The sequence below is a fragment of the Onychomys torridus genome, chromosome 14 (assembly GCF_903995425.1).
Source record: "Onychomys torridus chromosome 14, mOncTor1.1, whole genome shotgun sequence".
Taxonomy (NCBI): domain Eukaryota; kingdom Metazoa; phylum Chordata; class Mammalia; order Rodentia; family Cricetidae; genus Onychomys; species Onychomys torridus.
The window spans coordinates 54,831,673-54,844,227 of NC_050456.1; positions in this window are offsets into that span (position 1 = coordinate 54,831,673).

The following is a 12,555-nucleotide window of genomic DNA, read 5'->3' on the forward strand; positions in this document are numbered from 1 at the left end:
AATCCTCCTCACTGCCTCTTGAAATCCAGGTGCAGCTGGAAACCTTTAGAAAACAACTAGAGCTTTTGCATGCACTTAGGCCATAAGCAAACAAAAATGCAGTAATTGGGATGCACGTTTGTAATTTACATCACTGGTTATGGCTAAACTCAATGTGTAAGGAACTTTTAAAAACAAGATATTCCATAGAGGAACGGGGAATAAATATGAACAGCCTGCTCAGTTTTTTTAAAGTGAAAATAGCTTTTAAACATTTGAAGAGATGCTCAGATTTCCATACAGCCAGTTGATAATGAGCAAGTGCCCCCCCGCCTCATCCCTGTTTTAAAAGGCAAGAGAACCGAGTCCTGAGGAGGTAGAGTATTCTGCTGGATACCAGTAGTGAGCAGTGGAGCTAGGCTGAGTCCAGCCAGATGGCTGTAGATAAGAGTAATTCACCATGACTAAGTGACGCTTATTTCAGAAATACAAGGATCATTTAATACTAGGAATAGCTGGGTGTCGCCTTCATATGATAAAATATATTTATCTCAATCTGAAGCCAGCGTCGTGCTTAATTGAGAATACCAGAAGCAATTTCATTAAAGCCAGGAACAAGACAAAGATGTCTACTAATCATCACTATTATTTAAAATTGTTCCACAGGACGTAGACAAAACAATTAGACAAGAGAAGGAAATTAAAGACAGAGATTAGAAGGGGAGAGAAGATAAAGTTCTAAGTCTCAAATGAGATGATTGGATTGTTTACCTAGAAACAGAAGAGGGCTAGCCAAAGACAATTCATAAAATTAATTTCCAGAAAACAATCATCTTTACATACATGGTACCCAACTTTATGCCCTACGAGAAAAGAATTTTTACAATTGCAGCAGAAAATAAAATATTAGCAATAAACTTATTTACAGAAAGAATTTAAATACCGGTGAGGGACCAAACAAGATCCAATGAAAATAAGATATGTTCTTTCATAGGAGTGGTCAGCACCATGAAGCCATCACTTCCCCAGGTTTAATCTGCCAATTCAGTGTGATATCCAGGGCTGGAGAAATGGCCCAGCACTTAGGAGCACTTGTGTTCTTCCAGAGGATCCAAGTTCAGTTCCTAGCACTGCATCATGCAGCTCATGAGCACCTACCTGTAAGCTCAGCTCACAGGGATCCAGTGCCTGCTTCTGGCCTCTATAGGCATCCACATGTGTGTGTACCTCCACACATAAGTACAAAATAAGAATCCAAAAAGCATACTAGTAGGTGTTTTTAAAATAAGATTTACATAAGCTAATTTTAAAATTCACATGGAGCCAGGCTATGATGGTGCACACCTTTAATTCCAGCACTCAGGAGGCAAAGGCAGGCACATCTCTGTGAGTTCAAGGCCAGCCTGGTCTATAGAGCAAGTTCCAGGACAACCAGGGCTACACAGAGAAACCCCTATCTTGAAAAAAAAAGAGAGACTCCACATTAACATTTACATGTGTACAGTAGTTAGTGTGGCGATAATTTATAAATAGAGACAGACCAGCACACGGGAGCTGAGGCTATGATAAAGGTGGCTTTCAAGTCAATGGGGTGGGGACCACTCCACAGTGTTCCGGAAGAAAAGAGCAGAGCCATTCTTCACTTCTCACACCAGGACACTTTGTACACAGTCCAGTGTGAAGTTAGAGTAGTTACATGGGGGTATTTGTGTGTGGAGGCCGGAGGCCAGCCTCAGGTGCAATTCCTCGGAGGCCATCCATATTATTTCTGAGACAGCTGGCCTGGAGAGAGCTAGGTGCTTTCATGGGTGCTGAGGACTGAACTGAAGTCCTCATGCTTGTTTGGTAAGCGCTTTACAACTTAGCTCAAGATTCTTTTATAACTCGAGTGGGAAGGCCTTTCTAAGTATGAAGCAAAGCACAGAAGCTAGAAGAGATTACTAAGTTCAGTTTTGTAGATGTAAAGTTTTCTTGGACTAGAGAGACAATCCAACAGTTAAGAATACTTGATCTTCCAGAGGACTTGGGTTCAATTCCCAACACCCACATGGCAGTTTACCACTGTCTGCAGCTCCAGTTTCAGGGAATCCAACACCTTCTTCTAGTCTCCCTGGATACCAGGCATGCACATAGTGTACAAACACACATATAGGCAAAACACCTATACACATAAAGTAATAAAATAAAACATAGCATAGTCTACATTATCTCTGCCATTTTCTGTTCTTTGGTTATTGATAGCATCCCATTGGGCTTTAGTGTATTTTAAGTGTATTTCTCTATCTAGTTCAGTTCAACATCATTACAGTGGTTTGACTTCTCTCTGAGGGGTGGTGGTGACTGAGTCCTCAGTGAGTAGGCTGCTCACTAAGAACATTTCCCAATAAAGCTGAATGAGATCGCACAGGTACAGATACACAAACCATCACACAGAACACGGAACACAAAAAAGCAAGGCAGGATGATACCTCCAAAAGACATGAACTCCTTAATTACCAAATCCAAAAATACTGAAATGGTTGACTTGGTAGACAAATAATTCAAAAGTCTACTTGTAAAAATGATGAATGAATTCAAAGAGAAAATGAAGAAGCAGATCAATGAAGCAAGGAGAAAGAAAATAGGCAAAACACATGCATGAAAAATTGAGCAAGGAAGTTTAGATTTGGACATTGGAATGAGGAGCTTGGTGAACTGAACACACACAGTGGAGAGAATCCCCAGATTAGATTAGGTTAATCTGATTGCTGTGTCAGGCCTCTGGCAGCATATCCTGGCAGGCAGCAGATGGTAAAGTCGCTTACCTTAAGGTATCGGAGAAGCAGAAGAAGGAGACTGGGCTCCTGATTTTCTCTACCTTTCTTCCCTCCGTCATAAGGAGAATAGGCTCTTCTTCCATGTAGACTAGATTAAGCCAAAGAAATAGCAGGGGTGGGCGATTAGGACAAGAAAATACTACATTCAGACAATGTTGGAAAAATTAACAAGGAGTAAGTAAGTACTTCAACTTTCAAAAGTCTGTGACACCTGAGAAGTAGGAGTAGACAAAGGAGTTAATTGGATTAAAACAAGATCCAACTATTTGTTGTCTGCAGGAAATGCAGTTTTCAACAAAGAAAGCCAAAGATGAGAACACAGTGTCTAATTTTTTTAAAAAAATTATTATGTACAGTGTTCTGTCTGCATGTATGTCTGCAGGCCAGAAGAGGGCGCCATATCACGTTATAGATGGTTGTGAGCCACCATGTGGTTGCTGAGAATTGAACTCAGGACTTCTGCAAGAACAGCCAGTGCTGAGCCACCTCTCCAGCCTCCATAGTGTCTCATTCTAGGTATATGCAGTAAATACCAAGTGTCATGGTTTAGATTTTAAATGTCCGCCCAAAATCTAGTGCATGAAAGACTTGGTTGCCAACCATGGCATTTATTGGAAGAGATGTGGTAGGACCTTTGGGGGCAGGGCTTCTGTTAGCTTTCCATTGCTATAACAAAATACTTGAGGCAATCAGCTCATAAGTAAGATTCGTTTAGGCTCAGTTTGAGAGGTACTAGACTCTGATCTGTTGGCACTGTTGTTTCGGGCCTCTGGCAGCACATCATGGCAGGCAGCAGATGGTAAAGTCACTTACTTATGGTAGCAAAGGAGCAGGGAAGAGGGTGACTAGTACTCTGTACCTTTCTGCTCTCCATCATAAGGTGAATAGGCCCCTTCCTCCATGTTGTGCTCTGCTGTGATGCACTGAGCTGCCTCAGGCAATGTACTGAAACTCAGGAAATGTACCATGGACTGAAACCTCTGAACCTGTGTACCACAAGGACATTTTTTCCCTTATTCTTTGTTCCTCTCGGGCGTTTTCTTACAGGTAAGGGAAGCTGACTAGCACTACAGGAAAAACAGAACTTCGTTGTTGCAAAGCAGGCTTCTGCCTGCATAGGGAAATGTGACGTAACTGAGGGGAGGCGAAAGGTCCCTGGAAGTCAAGATGATATCAGTTCTACGCCTTTGTGTGGAGGGAGTGTGGTCACTATGGCCTGAACATGACCATTGTGTCCATGTGTTGGGCACTTAATCCTTAGTGTAACAGGGTGAAGATGGGGCCTGATGGAGTTCTTTAGCCATGGGATTTCACCTTCCTGAACTAATAATACCGTTATAAAAAGGGATTGTAGGGTGAACTCATCACATTTCCCTTCACCATTTGCCCCCACCAGATGCTGGCGCCATGACCTCAGACTTTCCAGCTTTCAGAACTGTGAGGAAATAAATGTTTGTTCTTTATTATCCATTGAGGTGTTCTCTTAACAGCAGCCCAAATGGACAGCGTTATCCTATGCAGCTACACTTGGGAGTGTGCATTGTTCTGGAAGTACGTTATTTTCATAAAGAACAATGCAAGACCAAACACGCATAAAAACAGAATGTAAGAGCATGAGTCAGTGTCTTTTGAGTGTAGGGGGATGTTTGAGAGCCAGGAGGTGCCATGTACAGCACAGCCCAAGCCCTGGGCAGGAAGTACTGCACAGAGGCCTTCCCTCCTAGCCGCAGAGCAGAGGGGACAGACCGATGGGCAGAAATGACCTTGCCATCGGGTGGGGTGAGCCTGTGCATGAGGCTGATTCTCCAACGATGAATTCAAGAACATGCAGGGACATTCTCAAGGCCACCCAGGATGTTCACATTCTGTAGCTCATGGCAGCATCCTCATAGGTCATTTGTGGATTGAATCATGTTCTTGCTAAGACACAGGCTTTTAAGATATTAAAAAGTAGCACTCATTCATAACACAGATATCATCCTGTACATTTAGGAGTGCACTGGAGGAAGTATTACCTGCAAGAACTCTAGTAGAACTGATACCACGGTGGGTAGTGGTTTTGGTCAGCTCTCATTACTATAATGAAATACCCAAGACGGGCTAACTTTACAAAGAAAGGCTATTTGTTTCGGCTCACTGTTCTGGAGGTACAAGGTCTCACATTTAATGAGGGCTTCCTTGAAGGGAAGGTTCTGACTAGTGTGGGTCATCAATATCAAATCAGGGAGTGTGTCTATGTGTTTCTGGTTTTGTTTCCTACTCTTTTTTTCCCCTTTTTAAAAAAATTATATTTGTGTTTTAATTTTACACATCAGCCATGGGTTCCCCTGTCCTCCCCCCTCCCGTCCCCACCCCCACCTTCCCCCCATCCCCTCCCCTCCATTCCTATCTCCTCCAGGGCCAAGACTCCCCTGGGGATTCATTTAAACCTGGTAGATTCAGTACAGGCAGGTCCAGTCCCCTCCTTCCAGGCTGAGCAAAGTGTCCCTGTGTAAGCCCCAGGTTCCAAACAGCCAGCTCATGCACTAAGGACAGGTCCAGGTCCCACAGCCTGGATGCCTCCCAAACAGTTCAAGCTAATCAATTGTCTCACTTATCCAGAGGGCCTGATCCAGCTGGGGGCTCCACAGCCTTTGGTTCACAATTAGTGTGCTTCCATTCGTCTGGCCTTTCGTCCCTGTGCTTTTTCCAATCCTGGGCTCAACAATTCATGCTTCCACGGTCCCTCCTCCTTCTCAACAACTGGACACACGGAGCTCCACCTGGGGCCTGGCTGAGGATCTCTGCATCCACTTCCATCAGTCACTGGATGAGAGTTCCAGCCCGACCGTCAGGGTGTTTGGCCATCTGATCACCAGACTAGGTCAGATCAGGTTTTCTCTTGACCACTGCCAGCAGTCTACAGAGGATGCATCACTGTGGACCTCAGGAGATCTCTCCAGCACTCTGCCCACTCCTGTTCTCATGTGGTCCTCATCCATCATGGTCTACCATTCCTTGTTCTCCCTTTCTGTTCCTGATCCACCTGGGATCTCCTGCTCCCCCAAGCCTCCCTTCCCTCAAACCTTGCCCTTCATTTCTCCCACTCTCGTCCAGGTTGTTCATGTAGATCTCACCCATTTTTCTGTCATTGGGTGATCCCTGGGTCTTTCCTAGGGTCTCGTTTTCTAGGTAGCCTCCCTGGAGTTGTGTAGCAGTAATTTTTGACAAAGAAGCCAAAAATGTACAATGGAAAAAAGAAAGCATCTTCAACAAATGGTGCTGGCATAACTGGATGTCAATGTATAGAAGGCTGCAAATAGATCCATATCTGTCACCGTGCACAAAACTTAAGTCCAAGTGGATCAAAGACCTCAACATAAATCCAGTTACTCTGAACCTGACAGAAGAGAAAGTAGGAAGTATTCTTGAACGAATTGGCACCAGAGATCACTTTCTAAATATAACACCAGTAGCACAGACACTGAGAGAAACAATCAATCAATGGGACCTGTTGAAACTGAGAAGCTTTTGTAGAGCAAAGGACACGGTCAACAAGACAAAGCGACCGCCTACAGAATGGGAAAAGGTCTTCACCAACCCCACATCTGACAGAGGGCTGATATCCAGAATATATAAAGACCTCAAGAAATTAGACATCAAAATGTCCAACAGTCCAATTAAGAAATGGGCTATAGAACTAAACAGAGAATTCTCAACAGAGGAAGCTCAAATGGCAGAAAGACATTTAAGGAATTGCTCAACATCCCTAATTATCTGGGAAATGCAAATCAAAACGACTCTGAGCTACCACCTTACTCCTGCTCTCATATAACCACCAGGCTTCAACTTTGGGGAATCCTACCTAATGAATTTATCTAACCCTAATCACCTCCTACGTCCTTCCCTCTAAACACCATAGTGAGATTCAGCTTTCTCCCTCTCCAGATACTTTAAATGGGAATTAAGGAACACATTGAAACCAATTCCAAACTGTAGCCACACCCTAGCAGGTAGGTAGGAGTGTAAGTACAAGTTAATTCCCCTTCCGGGCAGTAGACAGATTAGTGGTTTCAGGCATTCTGATCTGCAACTCTGGAGACCTACATGGCTTGACATGCCAACGTCTATACCAATAGTTCTCAACCTGTAGGTTGCAACCCTTTTGGGGGTCAACCCTTTCACAGGGGTCACCTAAGACCATCTGCATAATATTTATGATTCATAACAGTGGCAAAATCACAGTTATGAAGTAGCAATAAAAATAATTTTATGATTGGGAGTCACCACAGCACAAGGAGCTGTATTAAGGGGTTGCAGCATTAGGAAGGTTGAGAACCCTTGCTCTACAGAAAGTCACCTGCTCCAGCCTTTTCCAGGCAGAGGCTCACTTCATGATTCCCAGGATCTGGGAGAAAGGAAAACTACCTACTTGCTTCTCCTGGAGCAATACCCCCCAACACACACACACACACACACACACACACACACACACACACACACACACACACACAGGCTATCTGGTAGTGGGCAACTCTGGAACTTTCCAAAAACAATGGGACTAGCACAGACACACTTAAGTGCTCACAGGAAGCCTGCTCAGACCACCAATCTATTGCTCTAGGCATCTAGATTTGGCTGGTTTTCCTTCCCAAGTAAGAGGTTCACTTCCTCTTCACCCCAAGACCCCCAAAGGAGCAGAACTTCTCCTTTGTCACATCCCCAAGATTCTCCAGGGTCTTGTTTTGAATGTTGTTGCCCTTTGGAGGGACAGAGGAACTTCTGGTTCCTTTTGGGGGTGGTGCGTGCATATGTGTACAGAGAAAGGTCGCTTCCTCCTGTCTGCTCCCGGCATTACAAATCTTCTCTCTGCTCTGAACTTTGCAGCTGTCATCTCCTGCCAGGGGGCACGCCGTTTCTAGTCTGTCAATTTCCCAAGGTCATCCTCTGAGGCTGGCTGACTGCTGGATGTATCTGCAGTAAGCATTGGCTTGCTCGGCTCACTGGGGTGCAGGGGGAGAAACTGGGTCCCTCGGACGGACCCGGAAGCTGCAGAGCAAGGCAGGGTGTGGCCTGTAGATGGTCTGATTGTGATGAATTCCTAGGAGAGGGTGAGAGCCGAGTCATCGCTCCTGGTGCCCATTTCATCCCTCCTCCCTGCCCTTTGGTAAGTGTGGAGGGGTGTGACAATGCCTGGTGGAGTTGGTAGAGGGAGAAGCAGTGGCCTGTGGGTTGGAACTTGGAGAGAGGGGTTATCCTAGGATGAAATATCAAACCATATCACATTGATTTTTCCCTCTGGGGGGGCCGGATATCACATCCTTCCATTTCCCTCTACTGCCTGCCCGCCATCGATGGGGAAGCATTAACGGGGAATAATCAATGTTGCTCTGTCCTGAAAATAAAAGGCTTGTCATGTCTCTCCATTTGGTGGAATGGATGTGAGACCAGGGGTCATGTGGCCACTTGCATCTGTCTCCTGACAAAGGCACTGACTCAGACATGCTTCCCACCCAGAGGCCTGCAGCCCACAGCGAGGGGCCACAGGCTCTCCCTGGGCACCAGGAAAATCAAGACTTCAGTTTCTTTGAAGTCTCTGTCAGCAGCTCGGCTAACTCACAAACTTGATAGCCTAGGAGGGACATTCATGGGCGTTAACTTGGGAGTTTCATCATGGGCTGGTGTTCCCTCATGTGCTGGGTGCTGGGCTGGCCATCAGCTCAAGGCCATGGGGCATTGCTTCAAGGCAACTCTTCCCCACACCTCTCTGATCCAGTTCCTACTTGGCTCCCCACTCCTAACTCTCCCACTTACAAGCCTATGAAGTCCTTTTAGATTGTGTTCTCACGTCTCTGTTCGTCAAAATCTCTGGCTGGGAAGCATGCCAGGGCTCTTCTGTCCACCGCTGGGACAGCCTCTCTGCTCTGTCTAGTCCTCAACCCTTCAGCCCAGAAGAATGTGGGAAACAGCCCTTCCATTTTCCATACCTGTGTTAGCATGGCTGAAGGCTTTGGATGATATTCTTTGAACCTATTTGAAGGTGGTCCCTTTGCTTTTTGTTGGGTGCCTACTTCCTCCTGGGGGGAGGAGGGTGTCTTGTACGGAAACTTGTGAGGGTCAAGAAGCTCAGAAAGCGCCAACATCCACAAGCCCCCTCCCCAGGGTAAGAAAGTAGTAAGTAACTATGGAGAGGAGGCTGCTGGAGCTGCCTGTAGATTGGGCAGGAGCTCCGGGGATGCAGTGTCTGGGGGGCACCATCTATGCTGGGGTGCACTGAATCCTTTTCTACTCCCTGTAGGCATCCCCAATAAACTCTCCATTTCAGCTACACTTGGGTGGAATCCTTTGGTCTGCTGCTGGTGCCCTAGCTGGGAGGAACAGACATTTATTCACATCTCTAAGGGGAAGTCATATATTTATTATTTTCCAGGGAGAGGGGAGGTGCAGTATGGGAAATGGACCTAGGCTGTTGGGCATTCTAGGCAAATACTCTACCACTGAGCTACATCCCAAACACTTCTTGTTTTTCTCCCTTTTTAAGACAGAATCTAATGTAGCTGAGGTTGGCCTCCAACTTGAGATGTAGCTGAGGATGGCCTTGAATAGTTCTCCTGGCTCTACCTCCTCAGTGCTGGGATTACAGATGTGTGCTACCGTACCCAGTGTTATGCAGTTCCAGGAATGGAACCCAGATGGTAGGTAAGCATTCTACCATCTGAGCTACATTCTCCCCCATCCATACTGTTTTTAATTTTTTTTTTAAGACAAGGTCTGACTATTCTCCTTGTAGCCTAGGCTGGCCTTGAACTTGTGGCAACCCTCTTATCTCAACCTCCTGTCTCTGTATTTTCGATGCATGCTGTATCTGAGGCAACACTTTCCAATCCTGTACCTGCATAGTTGGCTTGTTTTAGATCTACACAGAGAACCATACATCTGCTGTCATCACATTTCATATTGGTTGGGTAGCTTTGCTGTGTCACTTGGAGCCCTGTCTAAATCAGGTCCCACTATTGAAAGCATTTGCTTCCATTCACAGCTCTGGTTAATCTGGAAATTTTGTGAATGAGTTTCTCTCCCGACAAACATAAGAGGGTGGGATTCGACAGACCCGGATGTTGGCTCCATCACTGACTAGAATGCGGAACTTCGGAGGACTCGGACACACAGATGAGTTGCATTTCCCTTCTGGATAAGGAGACAGAGAGAGAGAGCAGGGATGTAGAACAGAGAGTGAGAGTCCAGAGGAGGCCATTGGAGGGAGCAGAGCAGCTCCTCCTGCAAGTTCACAAGGCCTTCCTCCTCCATCTTTGGTAGTAGGTATGGAAGCATCATGAGTCTCCCTTCCATTTTCCAACCCCCACCCTTGCACACTCAGGTATGTGGCCTGAAGGGGATTTTCTTCTCTGACATCCTTCCAAAGAAGAGCTTCTCCCAAGGAGCCATGCATTTGAATCCCTCAAAAGATCTGTAAGATGGTTCCCTCCACTTTATTTCAATTAAAAAAGAAAACAAAAAAACAAAACAAAGAATGATTGCTTCTGAGATGTGTGTTCCTCCACTCGACTCCTGAGCTCTCGACACAACGTCTCTTTCTTCAGGAGCAAGGGATGGATACAGATACTAAGCTCGGCCTCTCTACCTCCTCCTGGACTCCTCCTGGGGTCCTGTATTCAAGAAGCCCATGATTATGGTAAATATGATACCAACCTGATTTGTGTGTGTGTGTGTGTGTGTGTGTGTGTGTGTGTGATAAGTACAGGTTGCTCAGTGGTCACCACTGTGTTTCTGATGGTCAAAGCTTACTTATAATCTACAAACTTGGATTGTAGATCACTAATAAGCTCCTGTTAGCAGAATGAATCATCAGTGTAACTTGGATGAGTCCATTTGAACCTAGCTTCTTCAACTATAAGATGGACACAGTGATTATGTCTTTCCCACTGACCATAACTACAAGCCTGTGCATGGATATTACTACTTATGGTCATAGTTACTCTCTCATTTGTCCCCACCAAGAAGAATGTGTGTGACTACTTAGAGGAATGTATGTAGAATACATCTATCTATCTCTGTGTGTGTGTGTGTGTGTGTGTGTGTGTGTGTGTGTGTGTGTGTGTGTGCTTGTGTGTGTGTGTCTATCCATTGTGTGTTTGTGTGCCTGTCTGGTTGTGTGTATGTGTGTGTTGTATAAAAACTCCAATCTTGTCTTCGGGCACCTGCTGGAATAGCAATCCCATTTGCAAGGGTTATCAGTATCCTGGGAAGTAATTCATCGAGGTAAGTGACTTTAATTCATTACATAGCCATAGAGAGGGGGTCCTGTCTATAATCTCTAAACTCCAAGCTCTAATTCTCTTATCAACATTTTTGTTACCCATTTCATGGTAAAAGATTGTATTTGACGGTAAAGATGGCAGAAAGCTAGGGGTATAGAGAAGCTGCCTCTTTTCTGATTAGAAAAAAATAAAAATCACAACTGTCCTAAACAGTAGCCTGTGTCCTTTTTTTCTCTATTTGTCCCCAATTTAACTTTAAAAATCTACTTTTGATGACTTGTTTGATATCTCCACTCATTACTTCAGCCTTCTGACACCCTTAAAACAAATACCATATTTGTTATTAAACTGGGGATAGTCAGCTTTCTGTTACTATGACAGATGCCTGGGACAATCAACTCACAGAGAGAAAAGGTATTAGGACAGGGTGGCCATGCCTGTTATTCCCAGCACTTAGGGAGGTGGGAAGGTCAGAACCTCAAGGTGACCTTCAGAGGTACAGCCTGGGCTACATGCGATCCTGTTTGGTGTTTAAAGAAAAGTTAAACAGGAAGGGAGAGAGGAGATGAAGAAGGTAGGCCCTGCCCCCTAAAAGTCCTGTCCCCTCCCAGCATTTCCCCAAGTCAGGGACTAAGACTTTAAAGCATGAGTCTTCGGGAAATATTTCAGATCTGAAATACAGCACTTACCCAAAAAAGGCCTCCCAGGCCTATTGTAGACCTGGCTGTCTTATCATCAGGAAGTTCTGTTCCACAGCACCCTAGAACCTGCACTCGCATGCTGTACCCCTATGCTGGCCTTAGAGCGGCAAGATGTGGGCCTGGGCGTGGTGGATCCAGGTGCCGTGTTTTGTTTGTTTGCCTTTCACTGAGCTTGTCAGAGCTGTAGTTCCTCCCATTCCTTCTCTCTCTCCCTCTTTGACATCATTTTTAGTTCCACAGTGAGATCTGGGCTTTGAGAGGCTCCAGGTTCTGATGGTTTGGATCTGGCCTGTTCTTCAAAAGTTCTTGTAGCTGTGTTGAGATGTGGTGGACTTTATGGCAGGCAGGGTTCTCTGGGTGGCAGCCGGGCCACTGAGGCTGTTGCCCTATGTGACACTGGTGTGCATCCATGGATAATGGGCTAGGACTTGGATGGGACGGGGAGGGGTCCATAAGAGGAGGTTGTTACAAAGTGGGTTCAAGCTTTCCCAGCACTCTTGATCTAGTTTCCTCCCTGGTGTGACTCTTGAACCTTGTACACACTCCCATCATGCAGTGTGGTTGCCCCAGCTCTGTCTGCCGACCTGTTTTTAGTCTCATGTGTATATATGAGACTAAGACACCAGGAACAAAGTGAATCATGCATATTAGCGTGTAGTAGACCACTTTTAAAAAATTAGAGAACTAGACAACACATGACGTAAGTTATATAATATCGCCACCTTAAAACAGCTTCTTGTTGGGCATCTTGATATAACTCCCCTGGATCATTTTCTCTTAAAAACAAAATAAAACAAACAA